The sequence below is a fragment of the Scyliorhinus torazame genome, chromosome 1 (genome assembly GCF_047496885.1).
Source record: "Scyliorhinus torazame isolate Kashiwa2021f chromosome 1, sScyTor2.1, whole genome shotgun sequence".
Lineage (NCBI taxonomy): Eukaryota > Metazoa > Chordata > Chondrichthyes > Carcharhiniformes > Scyliorhinidae > Scyliorhinus > Scyliorhinus torazame.
In genome coordinates this window covers 145,647,029-145,667,120 of record NC_092707.1, presented here as the reverse complement: position 1 = coordinate 145,667,120, position 20,092 = coordinate 145,647,029, and the positions used below count along the sequence as shown (strand labels likewise).

The window sequence follows — 20,092 nt, the reverse complement described above, 5'->3', positions numbered from 1 at the left end:
AAAACAAGAACATTCTGTCTGACACCTAGTCTAACGTGTAATGGGAGGAAGAGAGAGCTGGCAAGTTGTGAATATTTATTCAACTGAGATGAAGCAGGTGGTTTTGTGTATTTACAAATTCAGCCCATATCTGTGAAAAAGGAGCTGTGATTGCAGCTTTAACACGCTGATTGTCTCAGGAGGGTTCAATGGATAAAATTGATAAGCGTGTAAAGAACAATCACCTGAGAGGGGATGAATGAGATCAGACAGAAAAACAATGTTTCTAGGCACGGTAAACATTCATTCATTGGAAAGCGACGGCTTGGCCTCAGAGGGTTTACACAAAATTGGATCAGAATGCAGTCCATTAAAGAATCTTTTGTTTCTAAATTTGAAAGCCCATTGGAATTGGGAAAGGGATTAGGAGAAGCATTAGCATTTATTGCGAACGTGTGCCAAAAGGGTAACTAGTGGCATTCAAAAAATGCTAGCATGAAGGGTATGGCTGCCAAATAAAAAAAGACCACAAGAGAGATGCAGCTGTGAAAGCAGATTGATGTGGAAAAGTGGAGACAGTGGGAAGAATTTACTGTCCCACACAGAGGCGTGTTGTGACATGGAGGGGAGGGGGGGGGGGGGGGTGTATGGTTTGATCGGGCAGGAGAGTGAATTTGCTGCCTCCCCCTAATTAATTCTGGGGAGGGAGCCTTGTGGGTGGCCTTCCTGAGCGGATGTCTACCGAAGCCCTTAAGTGAACGATTGATGAGGGTAGATGGTAAAGCAATACATTGCATTTCTATAGATTCTTCAACGTCAAATAGAATCCCCGGAGAATTCACAGAGCAACAAAGAGAAAATGAACACCAAGCCAAGGATGATCGTAATAGGAAGGGTTGCGAAAAACTTGGTCAAGTGGTGTTCTAATAGAAGGCTCTTAGAAGCAGAGTGAAAGGTACTGAAACAGAGGGTAGGATTTCCCAGCCCTTCCCACCCCTGGGCTAGTCCACTCTGGCTTAGGACTGGGCCACCAAATCTCCTGCAGTGGGTCCCTCATGAGGGGAGAAAAGTCAGAGGGGAGAAACGTCAGAGGCAATACCATGAGGGAAGAGAGGAAAGATTTCGATGGGGACATGACTACTAAAGACACAGGTGAAGAAATAAACAGCTGCAGAAGTATTGCTATGAATAGAAGGTGAAGCAACCATAGAGGAGACAGTAAGCTAGCATAGGCCATTTGCAGGAGCAGCAATCTGACGGAAGGCCCCTCTACCTCATTGGAGAATATTTAGCAAAAATCATTACTTTTCTGAGTATCGATCGTAACATAAAATTTATATTTTAAAAAAATCTTTATCTTTTTTACAGCTACATATTTAACTGGGTCAGACATCAAAGTGGCAATTCCTTCTTTGATGTAACTGGGAAAGCTTAGCCTCTCAGTTTTTCTGGCACAGTTTTATCGTGTTACCCAACATGCTGTGTGACAAATTAATTATGTAACACTTAAGGGGAGATTTTTTACAAAATTTCAACCAGCAAGAAGAGTACCCTTTATATTTTTACAAGAAAGACAATGATAGATTGACAATAAAGGAGTCAATTTATCATCTTCCACATTTTTGTAGCCAGTGCAAATATTAAAATTCCAGACACAGACCAGAAGACAAATGAAGAGCTGTTTGAAGTTGCAAGAGCAAACTGCAGACAGCGGCAGAGCCGGGGAGGGGGGGTAGCCAGCAGCAGAGCGTGGGGGCTGGGGGGGGGGGGGGACGGCAGAGCTGGGGGGGGGGAGATAAGCGACAGGGCCGAGGATGGGGGAGGAGCCAGCGGTAACGCCGGGGGGGGGGGGGAGCGGCAAAATTGGGGGGGGCAGGGCCGGGGGGAGGGGAGCGGCAGGGCCGGGGGGAGGGGAGCGGCAGGGCCGGGCAGTGCGGGGGGAGCCAGCGGCAGAGTTGGAGAGGGGGGGGCAGCAGTTTGTTTTTTAAAAAGACTAAGCGTACTCAGTAACGGAGTTAAAACTAAAATAAAGGCAGCGTTTTTCAAGGAACATCTCCAAGTTACAAATCGTACCAACGGAAAACACGCCATCAGAACTCACTTTGGGATACCTGTTCACAAAGTAGGGCTCTCTTCCCTGGAATATATAAGGTTGAGAAGTGTTTTGATCAAAGTTTCCAAAATTATTTAGGGGTGCGTATAAGAGATGTAGGGAAACTATTTCCACCGCTTGGTGAATCTAGGACCAGCGCACGGCCTAAAACCTAAAGCCAAATCTTTCAGCTGTGAAATTGGGAAACACTATGAGCCTTTCACTTCAAAGTTTTGAACTCTCTTTTATAAACAGCTATTTATACTAGATAAATGGTAAATATTAAATCCAAGATTGATAGATTTTTTGTTCTCCATAGGCACTATGGAGTAAAGGCAGGTATTTGGAGTTAGGTACACCCACAGTGCTGTTAGCAAAGGAAATCCACGATATTGACCCAGCAACAGAGAAGAAATGCCGATGCATTTCCAAATCAGGATGGTGAGTGACATAGAGAGGAACTTGCAGATGGTGGTGTACCAATGAATCTTCTGCCCTTGTCTTTCTGGGTGGTAGTGGTCACAGATTTGAGATGGTACGCACTGCTACCACCATGCATCAATGGTGGAGGAGGGAGTGAATGCCAATCAAATAGGCTGAATCGTTCTGGACTCTGTCCACCTTAACAAGTGTTGTAGGAGCCACATTCATCCAGGCAAGTAGAGAATATTCCATCACACTCCTGACTTGTGCCATGTAAATGACGGACAGGCTTTCGGGAATCATCAGGAGGTGAGTTACTCGCCACAGGATTCCTAGTCTCTGACCTGCTCTTGTAGCCACAGTATTTATACGGCAAGTCCAGTTCAGTTTCTGGTCAATGGTCACCCCCAGGGTTTTGACGGTGGGGGATTCAGCGATGGTAATGCCGCTGAGTGTCAAGGGGAGGTGGTTAGATCCTCCATCCATTGTTGGAGGTGGTCATTGTCTGGCACTTGTGTGACATCAATGTGTTTTCAAATCTTGTTAATGTTGGATGACTAATGTGTGCTGATTCAGTTCCAATTTTTCATCCATCAGGGAAGCCACGCAACAACTGATAATAAGCAAGAAGCTCATCATATGAAGAACATAGATTACTTTTTAGAAACAAGTTGTAAACAATATAAATTTACTAGCTAACAAGTTCTCTCAAATAATCAGGGGCATAGATAAGGTAGATAGTCAGCATCTTTTCCCAAAGGTAGGTGAGTCTAAAACTAGAGGGGATAGGTTTACGGTAAGAGGGGAGAGATACAAAAGGGTTCAGAGGGGCAATTGTTTCATACAGAGAGATGTGAGTGTCTGGATCGAGCTGCCAGAGGGAGTAGTAGAAGTGGGTACAATTTTGTCTTTTAAAAATCATTTACACAGTTATATGGGAAAGCTGGGTATAGAGGGATAAGGGCCAAATGCGAGCAATTGGGACTAGCTTAGTGGTAAAAACCAGGCACCATGGACAAGTTGGACCAAAGGGTCTGTTTTCATGCTGTAAACCTCCAAGACTCTATGACTAAGTGGATGATGGGGATCTTGTAGATGTAGTATATCTGGATTCCGGAAGGTGTTTGATAAGGGTCTGTTTAGCACAGGGCTAAATCGCTGGCTTTGTAAGCAGACCAAGGCAGGCCAGCAGCACGGTTCAATTCCCGTAACAGCCTCCCCAAACAGGCGCCGGAATGTGGCGACTAGAGGCTTTTCACAGTAACTTCATTTGAAGTCAACTTGTAACAATATGCAATTTTCATTTCATTTTTAATTTCATAAGGTGCCGCACAGAAGATTAATTCACAAGGTGAGATCATATGGGATTAAGGATAACCTATTAGCTTGGATAGAAGAGTGGCTGACGGACAGGAGACAGAGAGTTGGGAATAAATGGATCTTTTTCTGGATGGCAAGATGTAACTAGTTGGGTGCCACAGGGTTCGGTCCAGCTATTTACAATCTATATTAACGACTTGGATACAGGGGTGGAAGATCCTATAGCCAAATTCGCAGAGGACACAAAAATAGGTGGGACAGTGAGTTGCAATGAGGAAGTAAGAACCTTACAAATGGATATAGATAGGTTAGGAGAGTGAGCCAAAAATGTGGCAGATGGAGTTTACTGTAGAGAAGTGGGAGGTCATGCATTTTGGTCGACAAAATGGAAAGACAACTTATTTTCTAAATGGGGAGAGACTTCGGGGTGCTCCGAATCAGAGGGATCTGGATCATCCTCGTGCATGAGTCACAGAAAATGAGCATGCAGGTGCAGCAGATAATAAGGAAAGCAAATGGAATGTTGCCATTTATAGAAAAAGGAACTGAGTATAAAGGTGAGGAAAGGGCAGCACGTTGGCGCAGTGGTTAGCACTCACGTGGCTGCCTCACGGCGCTGAGGTCCCAGGTTCGATCCCAGCTCTGGGTCACTGTCTGTGTGGAGTTTGCACATTCTCTCCGTGTTTGCGTGGGTTTCGCCCCCACAATCCAACGATGTGCAGGCTATGTGGATTGGCCATGATAAATTGCCTCTTAATTGGAAAAAAATTAATTAGATACTCTAAAACATTTTAAAATAAATAAAATAAAGGTAAGGAAGTGTTGTTGTAACTCTACACAGCATTGGTATACCGCACCTGGAATATTGTGCACAGTTTTGGTCCCCTTATTTGCGGAAAGATATAGTGGCATTGGAGGTAGTTCAGAGGAGGTTCAGTAGATTGATTCCAGAGGGGTGTGTCGTATGAGGAGAGATTGAAAAGTTTAGGCCTATACCATCTGGAATTTAGAAGAATGAGGGGAGATCTAATTGAGGAATACAAGATGCTAAAAGGCATGGATAAAGTAGACATGGAGCAGATGAAAAATGAAATGAAAATGAAAATTGCTGATTGTCACAAGTAGGCTTCAAATGAAGTTACTGTGAAAAGCCCCTAGTCGCCACATTCCGGCACCTGTTCAGGGAGGCTGTTACGGGAATCGAACCGTGCTGCTGGCCTGCCTTGGTCTGCTTTCAAAGCCAGCGATTTAGCCCCATGCTAAACAGCCCCTCTTGTGCTTCCTCTTGTGGGGCATTCTAAAACGAGAGGTCATAATCTTAGAATAAGAGGCAGCAAATTTAAAACAGATTTGAGGAGAAACAACTTCTCCCAAAGGGTTGTGAATCTGTGGAATTCGCTACCCCAGAATGCGGTGGATGGAGAGACAGTGAGTAAATTTAAGGAGTTCAGAGAGATTTTTAATGGTAATGGGTTTAAGGGCTACGGAGAATGGGCAGGATGATGGAGTTGAGGAATTGAACTAAAGAAGATGGTACTAGACTGGGATGACCAGTTAGGATAGTGTAGAAGTAGATACTAATACAGGTGATTAGAGGATTAGGGTAGCGGACTTTTAAACATCTCTAGCTTAGGCTGGTGAAAATGGGTAGCAGTCTAATTGCCTGTAACTGGGATTTCGCAAAGCATGAAGGGGGGATGGGTAGCCATTAGGACCGGTTCTTTGTGCAAAGGATGCTGCAGAGGATGCTGGGTGAAAGGGGCCCCAGGGCTGAGGAATCTATAGTGGGCCTATCAGGATCAGTAATTGTGAAGATCAGGTTATATGGCCAGGTCAAGGAATGTGTGAGAAAGACCTATGTGAATCTTGCATTCGTTACCATTACCTTATTTGGTCGTGTGTATGTGAAACTTGATGCTACATGAATGTATATGAAAACGAGATGCTTTCTCCCTTTGTTTCACTCGCTCTGGAAATTTCAAGAGGCTTGTAGTCTCATGCCTTTATCAGAGTGATTGTAGCTTGCAAACTGTTGAAATAAAATAAATTAATACCTACGAATCCGACTCAGCGTTTGACTGAGACCAGACTGAGGGCAGAAAGAACTCAATTTCAACATTTGGTGTCGGGAGTGGGATTTCAACAGACGATCACCGGTCATCTGCGAAATCAGAATTAAACTGATCTCGGACGGGGAGAGAGGAAATGGACCCACGACGTGAGTAGCTGGAAAATGACCATGTCGGTTTTCCTCTGTCTCGTAGTCTGATAAAAGTTTGAGCACTCGCACATGGTCAGGTGAGATCGTCTCGACTAAATCAAAGGTCAGTCTGGCAGATTAGAAAAATTCATGTCAGTCGATGTAGGTACGGCTGTGGGTTAAAACGTGACTGAGGGAATACGGGGTAATAATTCAGTTGGTAATTGAGGTAATATTGTCTGGTAATTCAGTTGCATGTGGGTTGAAAATTAAAATTGGTTATATTAAATTACACTTTAATTCGGTTAAGGTCTTTAATGGGTTGAGGGAATGTCACAGAGACAATTCAGTTAAGACCGCTGATGGAATGTTCTGGAGACAATTCAATTCCATACAATTAGAATTGGCAAGTTGGATTTTGTTCTTGGGAGATAATTCTTATGAGTGAAAAAAAGCTGGGAGATGAATGACCACTTTGGGGAACCAGAGACTTGGAAAATTCAGAACCGTATCGGAAAAAAGAGGAGGCTTCAAGATTGTTTAAATTTACTTTACAGTTTTGAAGAAGGGAAAAGGGAAAGCCCCGTCCTTTACATTGTGTTTCCTGTGCAAATTCAAACTTATTGTCCAGTTGGTTGCGATGAATGAAAGTATGATGCTTTGAATTCCTTTTGTTTGAGTGGAGAGCTCGGTGAATGAATGAGTGTGTGTGTTTAATAAGAATTTGTGGACTTCCGGGTGCGGCGATGACCAGCTAAGTCGCACGTTTCGGCAGCTCCCGGTGGAACGGACTTTTGGGCTCTTAATAGGAGCCCCAGCGGCAATTTTAACGGCTAAAAACACTGTGCGGTAATCCAGAAGGGAATCCCCCCGGACACGTATGGAAAAAGGGGAGGAAAGCGGCCGGATTGCGGAGGATCCACTAGAGCAGTGGCAAGGAAGGCAAGCTCAAAGCAAGATGGCGTCGGAAGGTGGCCGGTTGGTATGGGGCCCGGACCAACAAGAGTTCCTGCAGCGCTGTGTGGAAGAACTGAAAAAGGAGATGAAGAAGGAGCTGCTGGCCCCGATATTACAGGCGATTGAAGGGCTAAAGGAGGAGCAAAAGACCCAGGAGCAGGAGCTTCGGGTCGTGAAGGCAAAGGCTGCTGAAAATGAAGACGAAATACAGGGCCTGGTGGTGAAGACAGAGATGCACGAGGCACAGCACAAAAGGTGTGTGGAAAGGCTGGAGGTGCTGGAGAATAATTCGAGGAGGAAGAATTTAAGGGTTCTGGGTCTTCCCGAAGGCGCAGAAGGGGCGGACGCGGGGCATATGTGAGCATGATGCTTCACTCGCTAATGGGATCGGAGGCCCCGGCGCGCCCTTTGGAGGTGGAGGGAGCTTATCGAGTTATGGCGCGAAGACCGAGGGCTGGAGAAATACCTCGAGCTATAGTGGTGAGGTTTCTCCGCTATAATGACAGAGAGATGGTCCTCAGATGGGCGAAGAAAACTCGGAGCTGTAGGTGGGAGAACGCAGTGATCCGCGTATACCAGGATTGGAGTGCGGAGGTGACGAGAAGGAGGGCAAGTTTTAATCGGGCTAAGGCGGTGCTTCACAAAAAGGTCAAATTCGGAATGTTGCAGCCGGCAAGACTGTGGGTCACACACCAAGGGAAGCACCACTACTTTGAGATGGCAGAAGAGGCGTGGACATTTATTGTGGACGAGAAGCTGGAATAGGCGGGTGAGAAAAAGAACGTTTGGGACAAAGTGGTGGGGTGATTATGTGGGGTGAGGGGGGGGGGGGGAAAGGGGGAGGGGATGATTTTTCAAGTTGTTAATCTTGCGACCCTGTAATTTTTCTCTCTTCCCCATGTTGTTGGGGGGGGGGGGGGGGGAGGATGAGGAACTGTGGGCGCCGGTCATTAGGGGCGGGGCCAAGTGGGAAACGCGGGCTTTGTTCCCGCGCTATGGTAATTATGGCGGGAACAGGGACGAAGGAAGGAGGGGGCCTTGCACAGTGGGGGCTGAGGACAAGGGGGGAAGCCGAGGTCAGCCAGAGTTTGCTGACTTCTGGGAGCAACATGGGGGGTGCAACTACGCTAGAAAGGGATCTAGTGGAGGGGGGGGGGTTAACTGGGTTGCTGCTGCTGGGGAGAAGGGGGAGCTGGTATGGGGTGAGGTGGTCGAGGCGGGAGGGCGCCGTCGGGGGGGATATACGGGTACATGAGAACCGGGTGAGGAGCTGGGTTAAAAAAGGGGATGGCTAGTCGACAAGGGGGGGTGGGTAAAGAGCCCCCCAACCCGGCTGATCACGTGGAACGTGAGAGGGCTGAACGGGCCGATTAAAAGGGCACGGGTACTCGCACACCTAAAGAAATTAAAGGCAGATGTGGTTATGTTGCAGGAGACGCATCTGAAACTGACAGACCAGGTCAGAATATGTAAAGGATGGGTGGGGCAGGTGTTTCATTCGGGTTTAGATGCGAAGAACAGGGGGGTGGCTATTTTGGTGGGGAAACGGGTACTGTTTGAGGCAAAGACCATAGTGGCGGATAGTGGGGGTAGATACGTGGTGGTGAGTGGCAGATTGCAAGGGGAGGCGGTGGTTCTGGTGAACGTATATGCCCCGAACTGGGATGATGCAAATTTTATGAGGCATATGTTGGGACGTATCCCGGACCTGGAGGCGGGAAAGTTGGTAATGGGGGGAGACATTAATACGGTGCTGGACCCAGGGCTGGACAGATCGAGGTCCAGGACCGGGAGGAGGCCGGCAGCGGCTAGGGTGCTCAAGGACTTCATGGAGCAGATGGGAGGAGTAGACCCCTGGAGATTTAGCAGGCCTAGGAGTAAGGAATTCTCGTTTTCCTCCTATGTCCACAAAGTATACTCACGGATAGACTTTTTTGTTTTGGGAAGGGCACTGATTCCGAAGGTGACAGGGACGGAATATACGGCCATAGCTATCTCGGACCACACTCCACATTGGGTGGACCTGGAGGTAGGAAAGGAAAAAGAACAGCACCCACTCTGGAGAATGGATATGGGATTATTGGCGGATGAGGGGGTATGTTTAAGGGTGAGGGGGTGTATTGAAAGGTACTTGGAGCTTAATGACAATGGGGAGGTTCAGGTGGGAGTGGCCTGGGAGGCGTTGAAGGCAGTGGTTAGAGGGGAACTGATATCCATCAGGGCACATAAAGGAAAGCAGGAGGGTAAGGAAAGGGAGCGGTTGCTGAAAGAACTTTTGAGGGTGGACAGGCAATATGCGGAGGCACCGGAGGAGGGACTGTACAGGGAAAGACAAAGGCTACACGTAGAATTTGACCTGTTGACCACGGGTAATGCAGCGGCACAATGGAGGAGGGCACAGGGTGTACAGTATGAATATGGAGAGAAGGCGAGTCGGTTACTGGCCCACCAACTGAGGAAGAGGGGAGCAGCGAGGGAGATAGGGGGGGGTGAGAGATGAGGAGGGAGAGATGGAACCGGGAGCGGAGAGAGTGAATGGGGTGTTCAAGGCATTCTATGAAAGGTCATATAAGGCTCAGCCCACGGAAGGGAAGGAGAGAATTATGTGTTTCTTAGATCAGCTGGAATTCCCTAAGGTGGAGGAGCAGGAGAGGGCGGGACTGGGAGCACAGATTGAGATGGAGGAGGTAGTGAAAGGGATTGGGAGCATGTAGGCGGGGAAGGCCCTGGGACCAGACGGATTCCCGGTGGAATTTTATAGGAAGTATATGGACTTACTGGTCCCGCTTTTGACGAGAACCTTTAATGAGGCTAGGGAAAGGGGGCAGCTGCCCCCGACTATGTCGGAGGCAACGATATCGCTCCTTTTAAAGAAGGAAAAAGACCCGCTGCAATGCGGGTCCTACAGGCCCATTTCCCTTTTAAATGTAGATGCTAAGATTCTGGCCAAGGTGATGGCGACGAGGATAGAGGACTGTGTCCCGGGGTGGTCCATGAGGACCAAACCGGGTTCGTGAAGGGGAGACAGCTGAACACGAACATACAGAGGTTGCTAGGGGTAATGATGATGCCCCCGCCAGAGGGGGAGGCGGAGATAGTGGTGGCGATGGATGCCGAGAAAGCATTCGACAGAGTGGAGTGGGATTATCTGTGGGAGGTGCTGAGGAGATTTGGTTTTGGGGAAGGGTATATCGGATGGGTACAGCTGCTGTATAGGGCCCCGGTGGCGAGTGTGGTCACGAATAGACAGAGGTCTGATTACTTCCGTCTTCATAGAGGGACGAGGCAGGGGTGTCCCCTGTCTCCGTTACTGTTTGCATTGGCGATTGAGCCCCTGGCCATAGCACTGAGGGGTTCCAGGAAGTGGAGGGGAGTGCTTAGGGGAGGAGAAGAACACCGGGTATCTTTGTATGCAGATGATTTATTGCTGTATGTTGCGGACCCGGTGGAGGGGATGCCAGAGATAATGCAGATACTTAGGGAGGTTGGGGATTTTTCGGGGTACAAATTGAACATGGGGAAAAGTGAGTTGTTTGTGGTGCATCCGGGGGAGCAGAGCAGGGGAATAGATGATTTACCGCTGAGGAAGGTAACAAGAGATTTCTGGGACTTAGGGATTCAGATAGCCAGGAATTGGGGAACCTTACACCGGCTTAATTTAACACGATTGGTGGAACAGATGGAGGAGGATTTCAAGAGATGGGACATGGTGTCCCTGTCACTGGCAGGTAGGGTGCAGGCGGTTAAAATGGTAGTCCTCCCGAGATTCCTCTTTGTGTTTCAGTGCCTCCCGGTGATGGTCACGAAGGCTTTTTTCAAGAGAATTGAGAAAGGTGTTATGAGTTTTGTGTGGGCCGGGAAGACACCGAGAGTGAGGAGGGGGTTCTTGCAGCGTAGTAGGGATAGGGGGGGGCTGGCACTACCGAGCCTAAGTGATTATTACTGGGCCGCCAACATCTCAATGGTGTGTAAGTGGATGGGAGAAGGGGAGGGAGCGGCATGGATAGATTGGAGATGGCGTCCTGCAAGGGGACCAGCCTACAAGCAATGGTGACAGCGCCGTTGCCGTTCTCCCCGAAGAAATGCACCACAAGCCCAGTGGTGGTGGCAACATAAAAAATTTGGGGGCAGTGGAGACGGCATAGGGGAAGGACGGGAGCCTCGGTGAGGTCCCCGATAAGAAATAACCGTAGGTTTGTCCCGGGGAGAATGGATGGGGGATTTGGAGCGTGGCAAAGAGCTGGGGTAGCACAACTGAGAGATCTGTTCGTAGATGGGACGTTTGCGAGTCTTGGAGCGCTGACGGAAAAATATGGGTTGCCCCAAGGGAATGCATTTCGGTATATGCAACTGAGGGCTTTTGCGAGGCAACAGGTGAGGGAATTCCCGCAGCTCCCGACGCAGGAGGTGCAGGATAGAGTGATCTCAGAGACATGGGTGGGGGATGGTAGGGTGCCGAATATATACAGGGAAATGAGGGACGAGGGGGTGATCATGGTAGATAAGCTGAAAGGGAAATGGGAAGAAGAGCTGGGGGAAGAGATTGAGGAGGGGCTGTGGGCTGATGCCCTACGTAGGGTAAACTCATCATCCTCGTGTGCCAGGCTAAGCCTGATACAATTCAAGGTTCTACACAGGGTGCATATGACTGGAGCACGGCTCAGTAAATTTTTCGGGGTAGAGGATAGGTGTGGGAGATGCTCGAGAAGCCCAGCGAACCACACCCACATGTTCTGGTCATGTCTGGCACTACAGCGGTTCTGGGTGGGGGTGGCAAAGGTGCTTTCGAAGGTGGTGGGGGTCCGGGTCGAGCCAAGCTGGGGGTTGGCTATATTCGGGGTTGCAGAAGAGCCGGGAGTGCAGGAGGCGAAAGAGGCTGATGTTTTGGCCTTTGCGTCCCAAGTAGCCCGGCGAAGGATATTGCTTATGTGGAAGGAAGCCAAACCCCCAGGCGTGGAGACCTGGATAAATGACATGGTACGGTTTATAAAGCTAGAACGGATAAAGTTCGCATTAAGGGGTTCGGCTCAAGGGTTCACCAGGCGGTGGCAACCGTTCATTGACTACCTCACGGAACGACAGAGGGAATGGGAAGGCAACAGCAGCAACCCGGGGGGGATTTTGGATAAGGCAGTTGCCATTTAGTTTTTTGTTTATATATTATTTATTTATTTGTTAAAAATTGGCCACTGTTATTTATATTGCTTTATTGTTGTTAAAAAGGAAAAACTTTGTATTGTTATGTTTGGCCAAAAAATTTGAATAAAATATATTTAAAAAAAAAGAATTTGTGAGCTTCCTCTGGTATTCCTAGTTTTTAAAATGTTCCGTTTTGCAAAACGAAGTTGCACATCAATTAGGAGGTATACACGGCAGTTAAAGTGAGATTTAAAATGGGGTAAGTATTTGAAAGTTCTTTAGAAAATCAGAAATAATGATTAACATTGTGGAAGTTATTTAGAACACAATTCTCAGGAAGTAAACAAAAAGCAAAATCAATATGTATAAATTGGGATTTGTAAATGATTAGTTGAACTCGGCACAGTCTTGGCTGCTTAAAAAATAGGGGAGAGAACAAAGGAATCTAAAATTGAAATGCGAAGACTAGGCATTCGGTGAATTGAGTCCATGTGCTCCTTTATTAGAGGCAGCCATGATTACCTACATTTAAAAATGTTGTTCTGTGTGTTCCAAATTTGTAGAGATTTCAGTATTTTCCCTGTAAACTCACTACACATCAAATTTAAGATTCAGGGATTTTCATATAACAAAGACTATGGATTTTAAACTTTATTTTAAGATTACACAGGGGGAAAGGAAGATCCCAGTAGAAAGGAAGAAGGCCATTTTAGAGATGCCCAAACCCCAAACCGTAAGAGGGATTCGGCAAGTACTGGGGACTATTCGACTACTGTAGGGCCTTGGTGTATAAGTACTCAGAACCTGAGGGGACGCTGCAAGCACTGACCCCAGGGGAGTAGGCAGTCCCGAGAGCAGGTAGAATGGGGACTGTAGCAGGATACCGCTTCAAGAAAAAATTTATTAAAACATGCCCTTGCGTTATATTGGGATAATGGAGGGGGCATTGCGGCAGTAAGGGGCCAGAAACACGGGGACCAATGAGACCAGTATTAGGAGGTAGTCGGTGGAATTGATACGGCACAGCTACACCGGGTCCTAGTGCCCGCTGGCTTGCAAGAAAGTCACTAGCAGAAGAAATGAAGTTTAGAATGTTAACTACATTGCAGACGGAGCTTTAGGGAATAAAGATATGGGACCGGAGCTTAGATTAGGAGTATTACTTGCAGTAACAGGAAATGAGAATCTGATGGCAGGGAAAGATTAATAAAAATAGATGCAGAAATAAAAAATTAAGATATTAAAACCAATTGATAACGTAGAAGAAATAAGGAAACAGAAATAAAAGTATTTTAAGTGACGAAGCTTAGAAGGAGTATTAAGGAAAGCAACCCTAGCAATAGAAAGAACGACACAGGGTTAATCAGCACACAATTCCAGCACACAATCCAGGGAGGCCGACACAGGCCGCAAAAGTAATATCCCTTGACCCGAGGTGCCAAATGCGAGCTGGAGATAATGATCAAAGAGTTAGAACAGCAGGGAATCATTCAAGAAGTCACATATGCATCGACGAATAGCCCACTTCAGGCAGTTATCAAGCCTGATGGTACATTTAGAATGGTAACGAATTACAAAGCATTAAACAAGGTCACAAAAAAAAGGAAGAATAAACGATATTTAATAAATCCACAAACTACATTGGAGAAGGTGGCAGGCAAAACTTATTTAACTAGTATAGACTGAGCCAACGGATTCTGGAGTGTTCCGTTAGATCCAGGCAGCAGGGAAAAGACAGCATTTACCTTTGGCACGAAACATTACGTATACTGTAAATTGCCACAAGGATATGTTAATTCCCCAAACCACTTTCAGGAAATAGTAAGGGAGCTGATTAAAGATGATTTGGCTTTAGTATATATTGATGATGTGTTAATTGGAGATGATGATCAGGGGGTCACATGTTGAAAGAGTGACCAAAATTATTAAAACACTTAGTGAAGCAGGATTTAAGATAGGGTTAAAGAAATGCCAGATTGGCAGGAGCAAGTTGACTATCTAGCGTATTCAGTGTCAAAGGCAGGTAGGGAAGCCAGTGTTGGGATGAGAGAGAAAGTTGCTAGAATCACAGCGCCCATTTCACGAAATGGGGTTCAGCAAATCATGGGAAGTTGGGGGTATTTGAGACCAGTAGTGGAAGACATTAGTCTTTATGCTAGGTCCATTTATGAAACTTTGAAAGGGGATTTTAGGTGGACCAGTAAGCACAGAGGAATTTGGACCAGTTAAAAACAGCTGTAGAAACATCCGGGCCATTAGAGGAGAGACATGAAGAGGACGATTTGAGCATTAAATCTGATTTGTACGCAAATGGATATGGTATGGTGCTGGTTAATCATAGTACTCAGACACCTATCAAACATTGACAGGAAATTGGGCAAGGGCTGAACAAAAGTTTTCGGACATCGCAAAATGTCTGGAAGCCATAACAAAAAGGAAAGCAGAGATTGAAAATTTATCAGCCGGGAAGAAAATTTATGTCACAACTGAATTTTAGAATTGACAGAGTTGACCAACAGACAGGGTTGCCAGCAAGGCGCGAATACAGCTCGATGGGAAAGATGAGAAACCATTCTTTTAAACCCTGCCTTAATGTTTATTCATAACATTAAAAAGGGACAGAAACTTGATAAATCAGTTAGCAGAACAGAGTTGGTAAATGCTTGGGTGGTATATACGGATGCTAGTAAAGTTAAGGAGGACGAAAAACAAGCCAGATGGGCATCCATTTTCAAAAAAAATTTTTAAAGTCAGGAACAAAAATGGTGGAGAAACAGGGAGTAGCATAAAAAACTGAGACGCCGATGGAAGAATGGTCATTAGAGTATGCAGGCCCTCTTTTTCCTAGGAGCAGCAAAGGTAATTTGTACTTTTTAAATCAAAGCTGATAGCAGCATGGGGGAAGTTGAATTAAAGAATCAGTGGCATCTGGAGCAAAGGAAATTGTATCAGAACTAAAACATCCGACCCAATTAAATAATAACAGAGGGATTATTATAATCCATAGGCAACCTATCGGAGGCAAACTAGGAAACGTAATCAGTAAGGAGTTGAGAATTTGGGATGATAGGTCACGGGCTGTTATTAATGGACCTCAGTTTAAAATGATTCATTGTGAACATAATGAAATATCGTGTCAAGGATGTGGCACGTTCTGTAGCCCAGTAGTTTGGACAGGGACTAATCATATGAAACCTAGGAGAATGGCAGATATAGGGCATTCAGGTGAGTTGATATTGCATTTAGAACGACAGAAATGGGGAAATGCTTCGGCTCCTAGGAAAATTTGGGGAATTCAGTTTGTCATGATTGGTTTGTGAAACATCAGGCAACACAGATGATTGAAGTTTGTGACCACAACATAGATTCTGGACATGGGATGATGTGATAATGACAAATTGTAATTACTGCAGAGAATACCAAGTTGACGACGAAATGATTGGGAAAGGATGTGCAGGATTTTGGAGAAGTGACAAACTTGTGGTACCAATTAGTGAGGGAGTATGTAGTTTAAGAGATGTTGGGATGACCCGGGGACGTAAAATTAGCCTAACGGTGTTTAGAGTCAGTATCACTGCAATGATGCCGTGCCACAGGACAGATCATATCCCCAAACCGCTTGGACAAGGGAAAAAGGAATGTTTGGTTGAGAGTATCAGGGGATAACTGCGCTTATTAGTATTATGTAATCAGTGGAGTGGGATGCCAGTGAATTGAAACCTGTTAGCAGCATTGATTGGACAGATGATAACATTACAATGTCATGGTTGGAAATTACTTTCATAAAAATCCGGTCGTAATCAAAAATAAAGAAATTAAAGTAAATGTAGTAGCAATATCCGACATGTATCAGGGAAAGTTTCGACCCGCTTGGATCACTGAGTTAGCAAAAGAGGAGGAGTTTGAGATTCTTCGAGTCTCACTCAGGGGTGCAATGATAGGAGGAGGAATGATGGCAATGGAAATCCGGAAGCCCTGGAGAGCGCACTTCTGGAACATCCAAACAAGAATAGAAAGATACAAATTAAGAAATAGGGCCCTTTCCGCCTTTGACCTGTTCATTTGGTTTTCAGATGAAGCAAAAATAATACAGACAAAGAACGAGAACTACACTCCAGAGAAGAATGTTTTAGACAGTATGGGGGGGAAAACTAATGATACAATTGGCTACATATTTGAGGGAATTAAATGACAGAGCCCGGAAGAAAAACCTTACGGGTTAGAAACAAATCAAAATATCAAATTATTACTGAATAGTGAAACCTCCGGTCAGACATCTCTAACTGGACATTAGCTGATGGATGATCTGTGGTCTCCACGGGGTATGTACTACGCGGTGGAGTTATTCAGGGTCTCGACAGACAGCCGCGACTGACGAGGAACCCCCACATTCTAAATGACAATAGCTTAAGAATTTTGGCAGCTTGATGCCACGGCGGGAAATTTGTAACCAATGCAGCAAACAATATTGCATTGGAGAGTGTAATAGTTATTACGGATGAAATGTCCTGTAAGTTGTTAGGGACTGTTATGTATGGATTCAATTGGGTTGTAACCCCAAAAGTTGACTGTATTAAATGTGCAAGTGGTGTTATTGCAAAGTAAAAAAAATAAAAATAATGGCAAGTATACATTTCATGCTGTAAGGAAAATGACAACGGACAAAAGGGATTTGAAGAAAACTAAGTTATTGTCTCAAGTAAGCCAGGGCTGGCAGACTACCTGGTTCAGTGCAATGTTAGACGTCAGTGTGAGGAAGTCAGGAATAGAAACAGGATCGATTGAAGATTCTGCAATTAATAAAGCAAGATAATCAGTGGATAATACATGATATCATAATTTACCATTCCAGTGAGAAACGGAAAGCACTTCCAAAAAAAAACCAGTGAGGGACAAAAGACCTTTTGGATGCTGATGGACTGAGTTGTGTGCTGTTTTCTAAGGGACATGAGGAAGCTTCTACGGTGCTGCTACCCCAAGGTAATCAGATGCCTTGGAGGTAGTGGAACACATGGACATAGCTATTGTGTTACCTTCCTGAGTAGCGACAGCTATGGTTCACGGTGATTGGACTTGAGGAAAGAACAATACAAAGAGTCTATCGACACTGGTCTGCGAGATGGATGAATTTACAATTGATTTCCATGTACAGTTTACAAATCACGACATGTACACACAAATGACAAGTATTGGGGATAGCTGCTAGTCAGTACAACTATAAGGGGGATATAAACCCTACAGCAGGATTCAGCTCAGAGTCAGCTCTCTTAGCTTGGTCATGGGGTTTTACCTGATGCATGGATTGATAATACATGTTATTATAATTGTATACTGAATAATCATTGGATGCCTTAATATGTGTTGTAAGAGGGCAATGGCTCGGATGATGCCGATAGACTCGGCCCATCACCACTCACCAAGATGACATCCCATTACTAGCGACCATCAAACCAGAAGGAACCCAGACGGAGAGCCAGTGGCTGTAAAAATGTGATGAGGTGCTTATGGACAGAATGTAATGAATCGCAGGACGGTCTGTCAGACCAGACATCGATTCAGGTTATTAACCCGGGGATGTTAGGAGGCGGAGTAGTTATCATAAAATGATAAAAGGAGGGAATGAGGAATTGAACTAAAGAAGACGGTACTAGATTGGGATGACCAGTTAGGATAGTGTAGAAGTAGATACTAATACAGGTGATTAGAGGATTAGGGTAGCGGACTTTTAAACATCTCTAGCTTAGGCTGGAGAAAATGGGTAGCAGTCTAATTGCCTGTAACTGGGATTTCGCAAAGCATGAAGGGGGGATGGGTAGCCATTAGGACCGGTTCTTTGTGCAAAGGATGCTGCAGAGGATGCTGGGTGAAAGGGGCCCCAGGGCTGAGGAATGACTAATTGTGAAGATCAGGTTATATGGCCAGGTCAAGGAATGTGTGAGAAAGACCTATGAGAATCTTGCATTCGTTATCATAACCTTATTTGGTCGTGTGTATGTGAAACTTGATGCTACATGAATGTATATGAAAACGAGATGCTTTGTCCCTTTGTTTCACTCGCTCTGGAAATTTCAAGAGGCTTGTAGTCTCATGCCTTTATCAGAGTGAGTGTAGCTTGCAAACTGTTGAAATAAAATAAATTAATACCTACGAATCCGACTCAGCGTTTGACTGACACCAGACTGAGGGCAGAAAGAACTCAATTTCAACAGAGTTGAGGCCATGATGGGATCAGCCATGATCACATTGAAGGTGTTTAGGCTCGGGAGGCTAAATTGCCTTCTCCGGCTCCTAGGTCATGTGTTCTAGGGAGGAGATGCTCTGGCTGATTTCGCAATCCAGCTCTTGGTCTGTAGCATTGTAGATAGCAGATGAGGAACATATCAGTCACGGTAGAATGGCAGAGCAGACTCGATGGGCCGAATGGCCTAATTCTGCTCCTATATCTTATGAACTTATGGACTCTACTGACAAGATGGGGATTTCTGGAATTAGAAGTTAGGACAATCAAAAATTTTAAGTAACCAAAAAAAATATGGATGCTTTAAAACAAAGACAATATTTAGTGGATTGAATTGAGTCCTATTAAAAAGATAAAGCAGATAAATATTGTCAGTGCTATATCGCTTGTAAATGTGACAATCAACAATAACTTAGGGTTCATTGTACAGGAGTTGTAACATTAGTCAAACACCAAAGACATGGACATAACTTTAGCTCACCTTCAATTTTAATAATCCAGAAGATGTAATCTTCATTGGGTCAGAGGGTTTGCTGAGCTGAGCAAAAATGGTGCCCTCCCCTGAGCCAAAATGAGAGTAGGAGAGAAAGAGCTACCACTGGCTGCTCATGTGTGACACCTGGTGGCTGGTTGTGGAGCTTGATGACGTGCAGCGAGAGTCTGGTGTATGATTCAGGGGTTAGAAACAACAGAAACACAAGAGGCAAGAGATTTTGTTTTAAATAGTGCAGCTCAATGCAGAGCCTAGTATAGCTGCATATCTTTCTCGGGTTAATATTGATGGCTTATTTATAAGCTCTGAGCAGCGCACACAAGGAATCCAATCCAATCTTGTTACTGTAGTAGCCAATTGCCTTTATTTCCCTCAGTGAGATCTAGGCAATTGTACCATCTCAGACGGACGGACAACAAAGCCTCAGCCACAAGGTATTCACATTCTCAAAGGGACTTGAATATTATAAAGCAGAACAGCACAGTTTGAGCAGTTAAAATCGTTTCCCAAATCATGAATCTTGCGTGACTATCACTGTGATGAACAGTTACTGTATTACTGTACCCTTATCATCGTGTAAGGTGATGTCCTGTTTAAGACCGGGCTTGGAACCCTGGGGGACTCCGCCTCTGGCTCCGCCCACCTGGGAGTCGTATCTAAGAGGCCGCCTTGTGGACGGTACTCGGTTAGCACCCGTCTCGGAACCAGGCTAGTTCTTAGCTTATTAAAGCCTTCTTTACCGTTTACTCTCTAAGCGTCGTTATTGAGGGTACTACAATCACTTTTTAATAACAAGAGGTGCACCAGCAAATGGAGCCTGCTCTGGCATACACAATTGGTATGATAATAGGCAGGCCAAACCTAGACCAAAATGCATTCAGGACACATAGAACCGATTCTGCTGAAGCCCCATTTGTTCAACTTAAAATTCCATAGAATCTTTTGCAGGTTTAAGTGATGAAAGATGTTGCTCACAGAGTTGTTGGAAGTGTGAGGGGCAGGGATGGCAACTGGGTATTTGGGAGCTCGGCAAACTGGGTATTGTCTTTTTTTAAAATATATTTTTATTCTCCTTTTTCACATTTTCTCACAAATATTCACCCACCAACAATAAACAATAATCAGTAACAAATACAATGTTAATCCCCATTTCAACAACAACAATCCCATCCTCCCACCAGGCCTTCAAACAGCAGTCCACATGTTAACATAAACAAATAACAAAAAGGAATCAGGAATCACTCATAGTCA

General features: G+C 45.4%; 1 protein-coding gene and 1 long non-coding RNA gene across 2 annotated transcripts in view; one reads left to right on the top strand and one right to left on the bottom strand.

Annotated features, from left to right (window-relative positions):
- The window catches only part of rnf19b (ring finger protein 19B), a 362,883-nt gene that overhangs the window by 322,703 nt on the left and 20,088 nt on the right, over positions 1 to 20,092 (bottom strand). The gene's annotated exons all lie outside the window — the stretch shown is intronic.
- Positions 1,990 to 18,244, top strand: LOC140414200 (uncharacterized). Its single transcript, XR_011943348.1, has 3 exons — positions 1,990 to 2,101; positions 2,391 to 2,512; positions 16,963 to 18,244. It is a non-coding gene; the product is annotated as an uncharacterized lncRNA (long non-coding RNA).